The sequence below is a fragment of the Crassostrea angulata genome, chromosome 8, assembly GCF_025612915.1.
Source record: "Crassostrea angulata isolate pt1a10 chromosome 8, ASM2561291v2, whole genome shotgun sequence".
Taxonomy (NCBI): domain Eukaryota; kingdom Metazoa; phylum Mollusca; class Bivalvia; order Ostreida; family Ostreidae; genus Magallana; species Magallana angulata.
Window position 1 is genome coordinate 23,730,647 of NC_069118.1, and position 15,384 is coordinate 23,746,030.

Genomic DNA, 15,384 nt, shown 5'->3' on the forward strand with positions numbered 1-15,384 from the left:
TAAATTGACCGACTAGTTTATCTGTTCTTCCCGCTCAGATTTTGGTCGTACATGTATGGCCTAATCATCTACTACATTCATTTTTCTATAGGATTACGCGCATTGATAAATAAATTTCCTGGTCATATTTTTTCCTTTATATTTTTTTGCATCTGTGATCGTTTGTTTTGCATTGGTGTTTGTTGATTTCGTGAAAGAGGCTGCGGATTTTGTTATAAGCTTGTCTGTTTTGTATTTAAGTACATGTGTATGTTTTAAATATGGCTGGTTTTGCATAAACATCTTTATTACCATTTCCACCGTCTATGTAATCTTGACCAACAACTCAAACATGTAATCAGAACAAATAAGAAATAACTGTCAAAATATTCCTACTAAAACTACATGCAAAAATATTTGACTAAAGCATATACAAAACAAATAACAAATATTCAATTTGGTTCTTTAAAATTAACACACTAACATTGATAAGTTTACTCGTTCACAATACAGTATAGATACCAAATTTTATAACATATTTAAAACTCCTACAGAGAGAGAGAGAGAGAGAGAGAGAGAGAGAGAGAGAGAGAGAGAGAGAGAGAGGTGTTGATTAATACAAATAAGATAGCTAATGCATGTATCTATTGCCGGAATTCTATGCAAGTCAAGAAGAACTTATTCATGATGTAACTTGTAGAGTAATACCAAAAAAAAAAGGTCAAATGTCAATACCTTAAAACTATCAACTAATCGGTGAAGGGACGAATAAAGTGTTCGTAATACAACATACTCATTAATGAATCAGAAGGCATATTCCGTTGAAGGGAAAACATTGGCTTCTAATAATTATGTATTTATTCCGCCGTTTTAGATATTTTCAATTGTTTATTGAATAATTCATTTATAGGACTAGTATTTAATGATCTTGGTCATTTGTTAACTACTAAATAAATATGTATTTTTTCATGTATAAAACTACGGTTTTCAAAAATATTAAATCATATTATATTCAATATATGGTGATTTTGTTTCAGGTAAGGAATGTAAGGTGTAAGACTGGAGTGCAATGTCATACTTTACATTTTAGATATAATGTTTGTAGCAAAACCCTAGCATTTTAGATAATAATACAAAAATCATATTTTTTCTTTGAAATGTAAATGCTTTGCTGTATATTTATACAGAACTCTTCTTTTTAAAGAGATTGATATAGTGTATAATTCTCAACAACCCAGCGCTTTTAAGTCAAATATCACATTTCTAAATCAAAATAAACGGCATTTGAAATTTAATCAAAACATTTTCTTATTTTAGTTTTAAGCTATCATTGCCAATTTTAGGAGGCTTGGTGTTCAACAAATTACCTAAATTGTTAAATTTTTAGATTTTTGTTTTGGCATTAAGAAATTAAAACTCTATTTATTTTAGTTTTTAAGTTTGAATACTAGTATTTCATGTATTTCAATACAGAGCTTTCCATCATAATGAAATTAATACAGTACAAGTCCACGCCAATCCGTCCCTTAATAAGCCACTGCCAAAGTATTCCTTGTTCATCAATTGATGCATACTCCTCCAACTGCACAGGTTTTATTGGCAGAATCAAACAAGGTGCCATTAGGACATTTCACTGCGAAAGCAATTCCATTGTCGCATTTATAATATGCATCGCATCGCTCTTTATATTGGTAATTTCCATTCGTTTCTCCGTTGCATGATGGAAGTAAACCGTATGGATTATACTCTTTTGGAACAGCAAAACTACTTACACATTGTCCTTTATAAGGAAAGGCTATAGACCCCCATACTTTGTCGGATGGACATCGTCCTGTTTCTATAGTTCTGTTGTCCTTACAAATCATGTAATATGGGAAAAATCTTTTTTCAGGTTGTGGCCATAAACCGTCCTCTTTGTCCTCACATTTTGGATACTCTAATTCACAGGGATAGCAACGCGAGATTCTACACTGTAGCCTATAGTATCGACCTATAAATAATATATTCAATTATAATTCATATTAAGGTACTTATCATATTATCAATAAAAATAAAAAAAAATCACATTAGGTAAACGATATAAGAAGTCCTTTGTTGTTTAAAAAATTAGCCCACTGATAAAACCTATCTCTTAATACATATATGTTAACCATAAAAATCCCTTACCTCACATGGAATGCAATGAACTAGTTTGCTTTGCAAACTACATGCATTACGTATCGATCTTAAAGTATAGTGGCATATTCCTGCCCCTTGTGTGCAAGTTATTTCTTTTATGAAATATGTAGACATGCAAGCTAAATATTTTAACATGCAATATAGTTATGTCAACATGCAACATAACTATGTTGACATACATAAAAATTGCCATCAAATAGCTATACAAATCTCCAAAAATCTCAAATATCGCCAACATTTGTTGAAATCCAAGATACTAGATGCTACTTATTTTTGTCGACATGCAACTTATCTATGTTAACATGCGAGATACGTATGTCACCATGCATGTTGACATGCGAGATGAATATGTTGACATGCAACTTATAAGTTGCATATCAACATACCTAAGATGCACGTCGACATAAATATATTGAATTGTATGTCAACATACATGCAGAGATATGCCACCATTATAATAAACCACAAATGACAAATTAAATAAAAAGAGAAGCAAACCATTTAGACACAAAGGAATTTTAAGATAACGCAATAAAATATATATGCGAATTCAAAAACATTGTATACTTACATTCCCATGTTGGTGAATATCTAGTCCCGCAATTTGTTTTAGTATAATGTTCACACTGAAGAGTTTCGTCAGAAAACATCAAAGGATAATGCCACTCGTATTTATACCTAGAAGGCCAATGGCTGTACATGCCGTTAAATGCAGGATCCTCTCCAGAACAGTTGTAATATCTGTGACAATCCTCTGGACTTTGATTATCAAGTCTGGGTATCGAGTACATATTTTATCTATTGTCCTATCTGAGTAAAAATTAATGAATTAAAAGTAAAATAACTTAAAAAGGCAGTAAACGACACGCATTGAAAGGCTCACTCACAGCCTATTGAAATACGCATATAGAAGCCAATTGGGGACAACATTTCAAATCAGTATGAATTGACTTATACGAAAAAAGCGTGGGTATTCAATTTGTTCTAATGTCATGGGTCGTTGGTTCGAGTTACAACGGTATGTACCGGTCTTATTTAATTAGTGAACTTAAAATAATGCAATTAAATGATCTTAATTTTCTCTGCCTATTTCTATCATTATAGCATTTATAATATATACTTTATAAAATTAAAAACTTACCATTTGGAAATTGTCCTGTGCTGTACATCTTTAGCAAGCCCTCGTAGGCAACTGCACGCACTTCGTTTAAGTCTACACACCTTTGCATTTTAGACATTGTCTTTTTTAAAAGATCTTCTGTTTTATCAAGAACCGAGAGAAAAACAACGTCCCTGCTTCTTCTATTCAAAATGGTGTGCTGCTGGTAATTAGTTTCATACAAAAACTGAGAACAGACGCTCGTCAAATATGTAAATAAGAAGAAGACCGTTTTAAAATTCATTTTCAAACCGATATGAAACTATGTCTCTCTCTTTTTGCAGTTTAAATTCACTTCGTTGATAGCAATGACGACAATTGTGAAGTGGTAAAGGTATACTTAAATGTATTGACTTATGCAAAGAACTTTAATTCAAAATGGTGTCGTATTTACATGATAACGAAATATATGCATGTTATAAATATAAGATTTAATAGACAAGCATTTCCTTATATTCATAATTTCATTATGATACAATTAGATGTTATCTGAAAATTTATAACAATATGACACAGTCAAAACTATAACCCTCAAGTTTTTCAATATCACTGTGCTAGAAAATAGTCTTAAAAAAGGCGCATATATTTCTGTAAATGCATCTCGACGGAGAGTGTATTTAAGTATAAAAGATTAATCGATAGCAAGTCTTTTCATACTTTCTTTGTATACGTTTGTACAACTTGGAATTGGATCAGACCGAAAGTTTAAACTTGAATCAATACAACCAAACTTTATATAAGAATGCTGTGGAGTTTAATATGTTTTCGTCTCTCAGTGGGTTAAAACCCATTGTCTAACCACCTGTATAGCTAATCGGGGACACGAGTAACTATATCTTGGTTTACAGCAACTGAATTAAAAAATAAATAATTGCATGTACACATAGGCAAACATACATTAAATCAGAAGGAACATCATGGGCGAATAATGGCTTAAATATATGCTAAACACGAACTTTAACTAGACGACCATACGAGGGGTAATGCCACATAAAACTGTAATATATGATCTTATGGAAAACTTTCGTGATTCTCTCTTGTTTTTTCTGCAATGCAAGTTTTATTCAGTACAAAATGTATACATCATCAATATTCAATGCAAGTCGAGAAAAACATATTTATGATGTAACTTGTAGGGAAATACAAATGTACTAATTCGAATTAGAAAATCTATAGTTTTGAAAATTAAATACTTTTATAATCCAAATGTTAATATCTAAAAACAATTAACTATGGAAAAAAAAGGGGGGGGGCAGTAGAATATTATAATGCGTAAAATTTGAATATTTTCCTATACTAGTATTCTAAGGAGGACTATCTCCTTTCTGTGATGGCTTTCTATATTTGATGCAACCATCCAGCCCTCCTAAGGATATCAATAATTCCAAAATTTCAGTAATTCTTATTTTTCTTTATTCCAACTTTTTTTTTTAGATATTCAATTGTATATTGAGTTATGTGTAAAAATACTAGTATTAAATGTAAATTGCTATTTATTATCTACCAGTATGTCTTTTATCATGCAAGACAACGTTTTTATATCTTTCATATTCTTTTCAATATATGGTGATTTCATTTCAAGTAGGAATTGTCAAGAGTTAACATGAAATGCAATGTCGCATGTGGCTTTTTTATTATCAGTTTATACGTAACATACATGTATTAAGTCATTTCATAATTTATAGATCAAAATAAACGACTTAGAAAGGAAACCTAAACAATGCCCTTCTTAGTTTTAAGAAACATTGCCAATTTAAAGAGACATATTGCGTATCAATTTTGCCTAAATTCCTAGATATGACGTTTTGCTAAACAATTATTTAGACATCAAACTCTTATAGACATGTATTTTAAGTTAAAAGTTTAAATATTTGAACTTTTTTTGCATTTTACTACAGATCTTATCATTTCAATGAAATTAATAATTATAAAATATCCACGCCCATCCAGATCTTAATAAGCTACTCCCAGAGAATTCCTTGTTCTTCACTTAGAGCATTTTCCACCTACTGCACATATCTTATTAGCAGAATCAAACACCGTGCCATTGGGACATTTCACTGCAGAAATAATCCCATTGTCACATTGATAGTAAGCATCACATCGCTCTCGGTATTGGTAGTTTCCATCTGCTTTACCGTTGCACGATGGGAGGTAGCCGTGTGAATTGTACTCATTCGGAATAGCAAAAAGATGTACACATTGTCCCATATAAGGGAAGGATTGAACGTTCCATACATTGTCTACTGGGCAGTATCTTGTTTCTATTGTTCTGTTGTCCTTACAAATGATGTAGTTGGGGTGAAAATCCTCTCTCAGGTTGTGGCCATAAATCGTCTTCTTTGTCCTCGCATGTTGCATACCTTACTTCACAGGGAATGCACTGCGAGAGTTTACATTGTAACCTAAAGTATCGACCTATAAACAATATTATCAATTATTATACATGTCATGTGATATCGAAATTATCAATAATAATAGAGAAAACCATATTGGTTAAACAATATCGATGGTCATTCGCTGTTTCAATGATAACCCACTGAAAACCATCTAAATGGCTGTGCATTAATCATAAAATAAACCCCTTATTTCGCATGGAATGCATTGTGAGAGTTCGTTTTGCAACCCAAAGTATCGCCCTTTAAAACGAGGGATATCAAATAATTTGAAATCTTCATCTGATACAATTATATGTTAAATAACATGGAACAAATCCGGCAAGATATCCATTCATAAAACACAGATAGGCAAACGAATTAAAAGAAAATAAAGGATACCAGGACCAATTCTTAAAGCACTGAATAACCACAAGCAATACAATCTGTAAGCAAATTCAAAAGCATTGTAAACTTACATTCCCAAATTGGTAAATATCTTGTCCCGCAATTTGTGCTAGTATAATTTTCACACTGAAGAGTTTCGTCAGAAAACATAAATGGATAATGGCACTCGTGTTTATATTTAGAGGGCTAGAAGTTGTACATGGAAACCCAGCTGCTAAGTGCAGGATCCTCTCCAGAGCAGTTGTAATATCAGTGACAGTCCTCTGGACTTTTGATTATTAAATCTGGGTATCGAGTACATATTTCATCTATTGTTGTATCTGGATAACACAATTAAAAGTAAAATTATTTGCAAAAAAGCTTTAAACTACAAACATTTAAAGGCTCACTTTTTATGATTTGTGCTTTTGAATGAGGCTGACTTCATGTTTGGTTGGACTAGAGTCTCTACAGTATATTCTTGTCTTAAACCAATCCCGACTTGATGGTAACTTCCAAATTTTCTGTCCCAAAATATCCCTTATTCACATTCTGCTTTATAACTCGAAAACCATAAATATCTCAAGGCACAAACAATGTTCATTCAAAAGTATGATAAATTTCCAAGAATTCTTCATTAATTTGAAACTCCCATTTAGGCTCTCAGGTTTCAATACTAGGCTAAAAATAAAGAAGTCTACGGTTTTTTTTAAAGATTAAACACAGTACCCTGATGATAACCTTGAAAAATTGTGGGAGATATTCCGAGTGACTTTCGAATTGAGAACAATGTTAACATTTACAACTTTAAATCTCTATAAGAAATCTGTTTTCCTTCCTGTGATTTTTTTTGTAGTAAAAGTGATAATATATGAAATGAATGAAGATATCTTGGATATTTTCCCTTTCATAGATTTCAATTGCACTTCTTTTACAGTACGTGGATTTCTTAAAATGAAAATCGTCCAAATATGACGTAAGCAATAACTTGGGACATACTATTAGTCATTTGAAGGTGAACTTTTTAAAAAAGATATATTTGAGTCTAAGAGTATACATATCAATAAATTGATTTTTAATTAGTCACAGAAAAAAATGATTTTTGATTTTGCATGTTACACAAGAATCCGACTAGGGGTAAACAAAACATTCATAGGCATTCACATCTGAGCTACTGCAATCAGAATACACCCATGAATTGATGAGAAAATAATGGTCATCAAAAAAGATTTTACATACATAAAGAATGCTTCGACTTTTAATGTGCGTATTTTATCAATCTACATGTATTTTACTTTCTCATTTATGATTAAGTAAATGCCTTTAAAGTCACGAACATCTAAAACATAAACTACAACGAGACTACGTACACTGAAATTATGAAAAAATCCAACAGGTTATATGCATTTATTAACTCTTATTTATTAAACATGAAGCATTTACAATATTCATGTTTAAATATCTTACCATTTGGAAATTGTCCTTTGCTATACATCTTTAGCAAACCCTCGTAAGCAGCTGAACGTAATTCTCCCAGGTCAACACATCATTGCATTTTAGACATCGTCTCCTTTAAGATGACCTCGGTTTCATCAAGTAATGATTGAAAAACAACTTCACTGTTTCCTCTATTTAAAACGTTGTGTTGCTGGTCATTTGTGTCATACAGAGACTGGGAACATATGGTTGTGAAAATTGTTAATAATAAGCAGGCTGTTTCAAAATTCATTTTGAACCCGAGATGAGAATAAATGTTTCCCTTTTTTACGCAGTTTAGGTTCACTTCCTTGTTAGCAATGGCGACTGTATTTAAATGTATTGCCCCATACAAAGAACTTTAATTTAAAAGGTGGTGTCTTTACACAAGAGACGAAATTTATGCATTGTTATTTTATATAGTTATAAATAGAAATTTTGATTTGATAAATGAACATTTCTCAATATTCATTATATCATTCTTATGCAGATAGATGTTGTTAAAACATTGAATGATATGACACATTCACATGCACAACTGTTAATTTTTTCAATACCAGTGTACTAAAAAACTAGTCGCATAATAGACACATATAAATGCATAATGACAGAGAAGGTAGTTAAGTACAGAAGGTTATTCAATTGCAAGTCTTTACATATATAATTCTTTGTGTAAGTTCTTTTACAACTCGCGACAGACCGAAAGTTCACACTTTATTTTGATGTTACTAAACGCTTTATAAGAATGTTGTAAAGTTTATGCCCTTATATTTTCGTGGTTTTGAGTTCAACTACCCATTGTTTAACTATCTCTCTAGCTTATCGAGAGTACTATTATCTATATCTTCTACAACAAGAAAAAGGAAAGGTTTATAACTTACATGATTATACACATTGCAAAATTATATGCAGATAAAAAAGATACCAAAAAAGATAATACCAATAAAGATAAAAAAAAAAATAATAAAACGGGAGCTTTGATTTATATTTAGTAGGACAGATGCTTGCACATGTATATCGTTTATTTGGATAAGTTATTCCACAATTGCAACCGTGTAACGTTCATTTTCTGTTCTGTAATGTGGTAGGAACTTGATTGTCGAAAACTGAGGAGTGCTAAGCGAATGTTATTATTTGTTCATGTAGCTTGTTATGTTGAGTGATTAAGGTCTTCCGTTTCCAACGGAAGACCTTATAGTGATTGTAATGTTTCTTATTAAGGTCTTCCGTTTCCAACGGAAGACCTTATAGTGATTGTAATGTTTCTTTTTAAGGTCTTCCGTTGGAAACGGAAGACCTTATTGTTTTTGCTTTGTTTCTTTTCCTCTATTATTATTATTCTTTTTTTTTTCTCCCACGTTTTCTCGAAAACGCTTCAGTCGATTTTGATAAAACTTTCAGATCTTGTTTATGACAACATTTGTAAGAAAAGTACGTGGGATATTTTTAGTCGTCACTTCCGGTCCCGAGATATTAAAGATTTTATGTTTTTGCTTGTTCACGAGTTTTCTCCAAAAGTATTTAAGATAAAACTCTCAAATTTTCAGAGATCGTAGAGAGTGAACGGCCGCAGTGTACTACGCATATCCGAACGTCTGCCGTCATTTCCGGTCGTCAGCGGAAGGAAATGAAAAACCTTAATTTTTCAATTTTTTGAACTTGAATTTTTTTTATGTTACTATTCGATAGAGACACTCTAAAAATTTTTGAATATGAAATCTGTTTTAAAATCGATCCATGCATTCTCGAGATTTTGGGCTCCAAAGTTCTGAAGCGAGAGTCCGCGTAGCTCAGTCGTTAGAGTGGTGGACTTGTGTCCAGGCGACCCGGGTTCAGTCCCCGAGTGCCGATTATTTGTTCTTGCTTAACTGTGTTTTGTTTAACGATTTTATCTTTATAATGATGGATTTGAATGTTTTCCGTTTTCTTTTTGTCATAAATAAAAATAATAGCGGCTTTTTTTCAGTACAAATATATAGAGCTCTTTTCTGTCAACTGCTCGCTAAATTCGGACGATTGTCGCATTGCCGGCATCAAAGACATGCCGCCGAAGCACCCCTGCAGTTCGACCGCATTAGAGTTCACTGGATCGCTTTGCCGGCATCAAAGAAATGCCGCCATTTCAATGATTGTATACACACAACATTTAGCAATGCACCAACGTTTTTAGTATTTCACATGGCTTAAAAAGAAAGGTTGTTTTGTATTTATTCAAACATTTAGATATGTACATGTATGCATGTATACATGCGTTTATTGACAAATGTTGCGTTTATATTGAATTCCTGAACACTAAAATCAATCTCTCTCTCTCTCTCTCTCTCTCTCTCTCTCTCTCTCTCTCTCTCTCTCTCTAAAAGATCTACTACAGGTAACATGGAGTAATGAGGCTAGAGGCTAATGTACATTTGACGTCAAAAAAAGTAAATACGTATTTTTTTTTCTAGTTACGGGATATTGTCTACGGATGTTATTTTTTGAAATTCACTGTTCAATGATTTAATAACAAATCTATTGACTGTCTGGGATTAAAAAAACCCGATTTTTATTATCAACTGAATGCTTAACATTGGGCATTTAGACATAACGCTTGGGTATCGTTTGGATTCGGGAAAATGGGGAATAAATAATCATACTATATTTCTAATGATGTAGGTTATTTTATTTGCTGACTTCCCAGAATTGTTTATTATGCAGTTATTGTCGGCAAAGAAAAACTTGAGACAAAAAGAAATATAATACATAAGAAAAAGCAGATAAAACAATTATAAATTTCTTTATCAAATCAGAGACGTAAATGTTATTTATGTCTCTGATCAAATCGATTTCTGATTACTCTCTCTCTCTCTCTCTCTCTCTCTCTCTCTCTCTCTCTCTCTCTCTCTCTCTCTCTCTCTCTCTCTCTCTCTCTCTCTCTAAAAGATCTACTACAGGTAACATGGAGTAATGAGGCTAGAGGCTAATGTACATTTGACGTCAAAAAAAGTAAATACGTATTTTTTTCTAGTTACGGGATATTGTCTACGGATGTTATTTTTTGAAATTCACTGTTCAATGATTTAATAACAAATCTATTGACTGTCTGGGATTAAAAAAACCCGATTTTTATTATCAACTGAATGCTTAACATTGGGCATTTAGACATAACGCTTGGGTATCGTTTGGATTCGGGGAAATGGGGAATAAATAATCATACTATATTTCTAATGATGTAGGTTATTTTATTTGCTGACTTCCCAGAATTTTTTATTATGCAGTTATCGTCGGCAAAGAAAAACTTGAGACAAAAAGAAATATAATACATAAGAAAAAGCAGATAAAACAATTATAAATTTCTTTATCAAATCAGAGACGTAAATGTTATTTATGTCTCTGATCAAATCGATTTCTGATTACTCTCTCTCTCTCTCTCTCTCTCTCTCTCTCTCTCTCTCTCTCTCTCTCTCTCTCTCTCTCTCTCTCTCTCTCATCATACATATGTAGTGTTTAGCATGTAAATGTTATGGCATTTTATATATTTTATTTCTGAAAACTTTAAAAGTAAAAAGTAAATCCATAAATTGCGTTTGATGTAAGATTTTAAAAGATTATTGCAAATGTTTCTCGACTTGTTGCAATACTGCTGTTGTCATAGGCAAAATCCCATCGTGAGCTCTGGACCGGTAAATGTCCGAGTAAAAATAAACTGGCGACTTCGAGAGAATAATGCGTATATTTCCCCTATTGTAAGACCCATCAACTTAAAATTCGGCAGGAGTGTATCTCAGACATTACTTTTATGAAAAAAACATGCACGTTGCGAGTGTTTTTAGGATTTTGAAGCGAGCTGGTAGTTTTCTATCTGGGTCAGAGTTCGACCTCTTTCTTTATTTATGGTTTCATTGAAATTAATGTTGAAATGGGCTTGGCCCCTGTGCAGCCACGTAATATTTCTGTTGCATGTATATTTCTTTTTTTCCGTTTAGTCTGAATCTACGATAGCGTGTGAACTACTTATGAATGTTAGAACTGTGGAAATTACTGCATCAAATTTTTACCGAATAAATTTACGTGTTACTGATTTCGTTATTTCTACATTTATAAAGATTCTATCAATCCTGCTGAAATGAAACAGTCAAACATAATAGTAAACGACACGAACAAAAATTCTCAACACTGAAATACATGGGTAAACTGCATCAGTCATTGTTTTAGGACTTGCCCTAATAATTGTTACACGAATCCGAGATCCACACCTCAAAATTCTATTTTCAATTTATTTACGACGAAAATCAAGCTCGGGTCTTTTCACCTCCCTCCAGACAAAAACACGCGTCATTATTTCAAATGACCTCGCACTGTTACCAAACCTAAATAGTCAGACATCTTACACTTTGTTTTTCATCTCATACAAAAACTCAGCTCTTCTCCCGGGCGAAAACGCCCCAAATTCAAACACAAGTTCGGGAATTATTTCGCGTCAGCCATGTTTTGAGACACCTGCAAAGGCTGTGTGTTCTAATCTCGCCGGAGCCAAGATTTGTTCTTTCTCTCTATTTCTTTCTCTGCTTTTTATTTAATTTTCTAACTAAAATAATCAACATAAAAGGGTTGTTGGACTGTAGTACAAGTTGAAAAACACTCTCCAATTAAGATTTAGACAAAAACAGTCTTTTATTATTAGGGTCTTCCGTCTTCAGCGGAAGACCCTTCTATTCTTATTGTTATTAGGGTCTTCCGTTTTCAAAGGAAGGCCCTCTTTTTTTCTTCGGTTTCTTTTTATTACAGGTTATTAGACCTGTTATTAAGTCAAAAGACCTCTTATTAAATATGAAATAAAATGGGACTGGTCCTTAAAATTAAGGATCCTACAGGTGTATAATCCTTCATCCATCGCACTTTTAGATCACATCTGCATTTCCTGATATGTTTCGTTGATGAAGATAAAAGGCAAGGTCATTTCCTGTTCTAAAAATCGGACGGAAGACCTCCTCGTTGCTCGCAACGAGATCGTATCTAGTTATTAAGGTCTTCCGTTTCCAACGGAAGACCTTATAGAGATTGTAATGTTTTTTATTATTATTTTTTTCCCATTTTTTGTCCACAAGATATCTCAGAGATGGCTGGATCGATTTACTTCAAGTTTTCAGGAGTGATAGAAAATGATCGTATCTCGAGGCGTTTTTTTCATTTTTTCAAAATCGACTTCCTGTCGTCTGTTTCCTGTCCCGCGACAAAAAGCTTGTCACATCGAGATCTCAGAAACGATAAAGATTTGAACATCCAAACTTTGAGGGATGATAGACCTATAGTTGAAGATGTGTTTAAACACTTTTGTTTTGTTCGTCGTAACTTCCGGTCGTCACCGGAAGCTCTTCAAAAATTTTTGTTTTTACGTATTTAATTTATTTTCCATAGAATAAAAATATTAGTATAGATCCTAACAAATGTCATCTATGCAATGTTAAATAAACAAAAAAGTTCTACTTCCGGTGAGATATCTCGATTATCTCAGGAAGCTATTTTAAAACATATTTTGTACCCGCAAGTTCTCAGGTACTGTACGTGATCAAGACACAAAACTTTCACTAATCATAGACATTTGATTGAAGATGTGTTTAAACAGTTTCATTTTGTCGTCCGTCACTTCCGGTCCACAGCGGAAGAGTTCAAACAAAACAAACTGTTTATCCGTTAAACTGTTTTTATTTTGATAGTTTTAGCTACTTTGATGAATAATAATGAAAAATATGAAATTAAACAAGATATAAAAAATTTAAATTTCATTAAGCACTTCCGTTTGTCCGTTTCCTGTCCCGAGACAAAAAACCTTATATCGAAGAGATCTCAAAAACGGTAACGACTTCAACAACCAAACTTTGTAGGATTATAGACCTGTGTATGGATACGTGTTAACACTATTTTGTTTTGACCGGCGTAACTTCCGGTCGTCACAGGAAGTACACCAAATTCTGATTTTTAAAAAATATGTTGGTTATTTAGCATGGAAGTAACATTTTAGTTACAAAAATACAGGAGGTCATCCACACATGGTAAAAAAACCAAAAAAAGTTCTACTTCCGGTGAGACATCTCAAATATCTCAGATAGCCTTCTTTTAAAAAAACAAACTACCCCCAAGATCTCAGAAACAGTGAGAGATCAAGACACAAAACTTGTATGGAAAATGGACATTTGAATGAACATGTGTTGAACGGGTTCCATTTGGTCGTACGTCACTTCCGGTTTTCACTCGAAGTGTTCAAGCAATAAAAGATTTTTTGTTTTGTTTTAACATTAGAATTTTTTAACATTTTACTCAATGTGATGGACAATAACGTATCATAGGTAAATGTACTAAAATACGTATTTTCAATTTCTTAATCACTTCCGTTCGTTCGTTTCCGGTCCCGAGACAAAAACCTTTTCTCAACGAGATATTATAACTAACAAAAACTTGAACATCCAAACTTTGAGGAAAGACAAGGCAATGTATGAAGATATGTTTACTATGTTTTGTATGATCCGGCGTAACTTCCGGTCGTCACAGAAAGTACTAAAAAAATGACGTTTTGTCTTTTTGTTTTGTTTATTTCTTGGGAATTCCTTTACAGTATAAATTATATCCGTTTTCTGTTTACAACAGAAATGGATCTTTTGTACAGATTTATATGTGAGGAACGGAAGACCTTTTTGTTGCTATAGCAACAAGAGTCTAGTTATTATTATTTTTTTTCCCCTTTTTGTCTTGTGAATTTCTCAGAGATGTCTTGATGAATTTTTATAAAATTTTCAGGAATGACTGAAAATATAAACATCTAGCGGTTTTTAGTATAAGATTTTCTAAATTCACTTCCGTTTGTCCGTTTCCTGTCCCGCGACGAAAAGCTTGTCACCTCGAGATCTCAAATACAGTAAAGACTTGAACATCCAAACTTTGTGGGGTGATAGACCTATAGCTGTAGATGTGTTTAAACACTTTTGTTTTGTTCGTCGTAACTTCCGGTCGTCACCGGAAGCACTTCAAAAAAAATTATTTTTAGGCATTAATTTTTTTGTCCATAGAATAACTATATAAGTATAAATATATACATAGAATACCTCTGCGATGTAATATCAACAAAAATATTCTACTTCCGGTGAGATATCTCAATTATCTCAGGTAGCTTTTATAAAACACATTTTGTACCCGCGATATCTCAAAAACTAAGAGTGATCAAGGCACGAAACATTCACGTATGATAGACATTTGAATGAAGATGTGTTTAAACGCTTTCATTTTGTCTTCCGTCACTTCCGGTCTACACCGGAAGAGTTCAAACAAATCGAGCTGTTTGTCAGTATAACTTTTTTCCTTTGATAGTTTTAGTTATTTCGATAAATAATAATGTAAGATAGGCAAGTAAACAAGAAATTATAAATTTGATTTTCATTGAGCACTTCCGTTTGTCCGTTTCCTGTCCCGAGACAAAAATTCTTATTTTGACGAGATCTAAAAAACGGTAACGACTTGAACAACCAAACTTTGTGGAATGAAAGACCAATGTATGTGCATGTGTTGCCACTATTTTGTTTAATCCGGCGTAACTTCCTGTCGTCAAAGGAAGTACGCCAAATTTTGATTTTTTAAAAATTATTTTGTTTACTTAGCATGGAAGTAACATTTAAGCTTAAGAAATATAAAAGGTCATATTCAACTGGTAAAAAAAAATCTACTTCCGGTGAGATATCTCAAATATCTCAAATAGCCTTATTTTATAAAAACATTAAATACTCACAAGATCTCAGAAACTGTGAAAGATCAAGACAAGAAACTTATATGGATGATGAACATTTGTTTGTACATGTTTTT

The 15,384-nt window shown here is 32.7% G+C and overlaps 2 pseudogenes; both read right to left on the minus strand.

Moving 5' to 3' along the window:
• Positions 1-893: 893 nt before the first annotated feature.
• Positions 894-4,076, minus strand: LOC128158248 (uncharacterized; annotated as a pseudogene).
• Positions 4,077-5,210: 1,134 nt separating this feature from the next.
• On the minus strand, positions 5,211-7,838 carry LOC128158247 (uncharacterized; annotated as a pseudogene).
• Between the last annotated feature and the right edge of the window lie 7,546 nt (positions 7,839-15,384).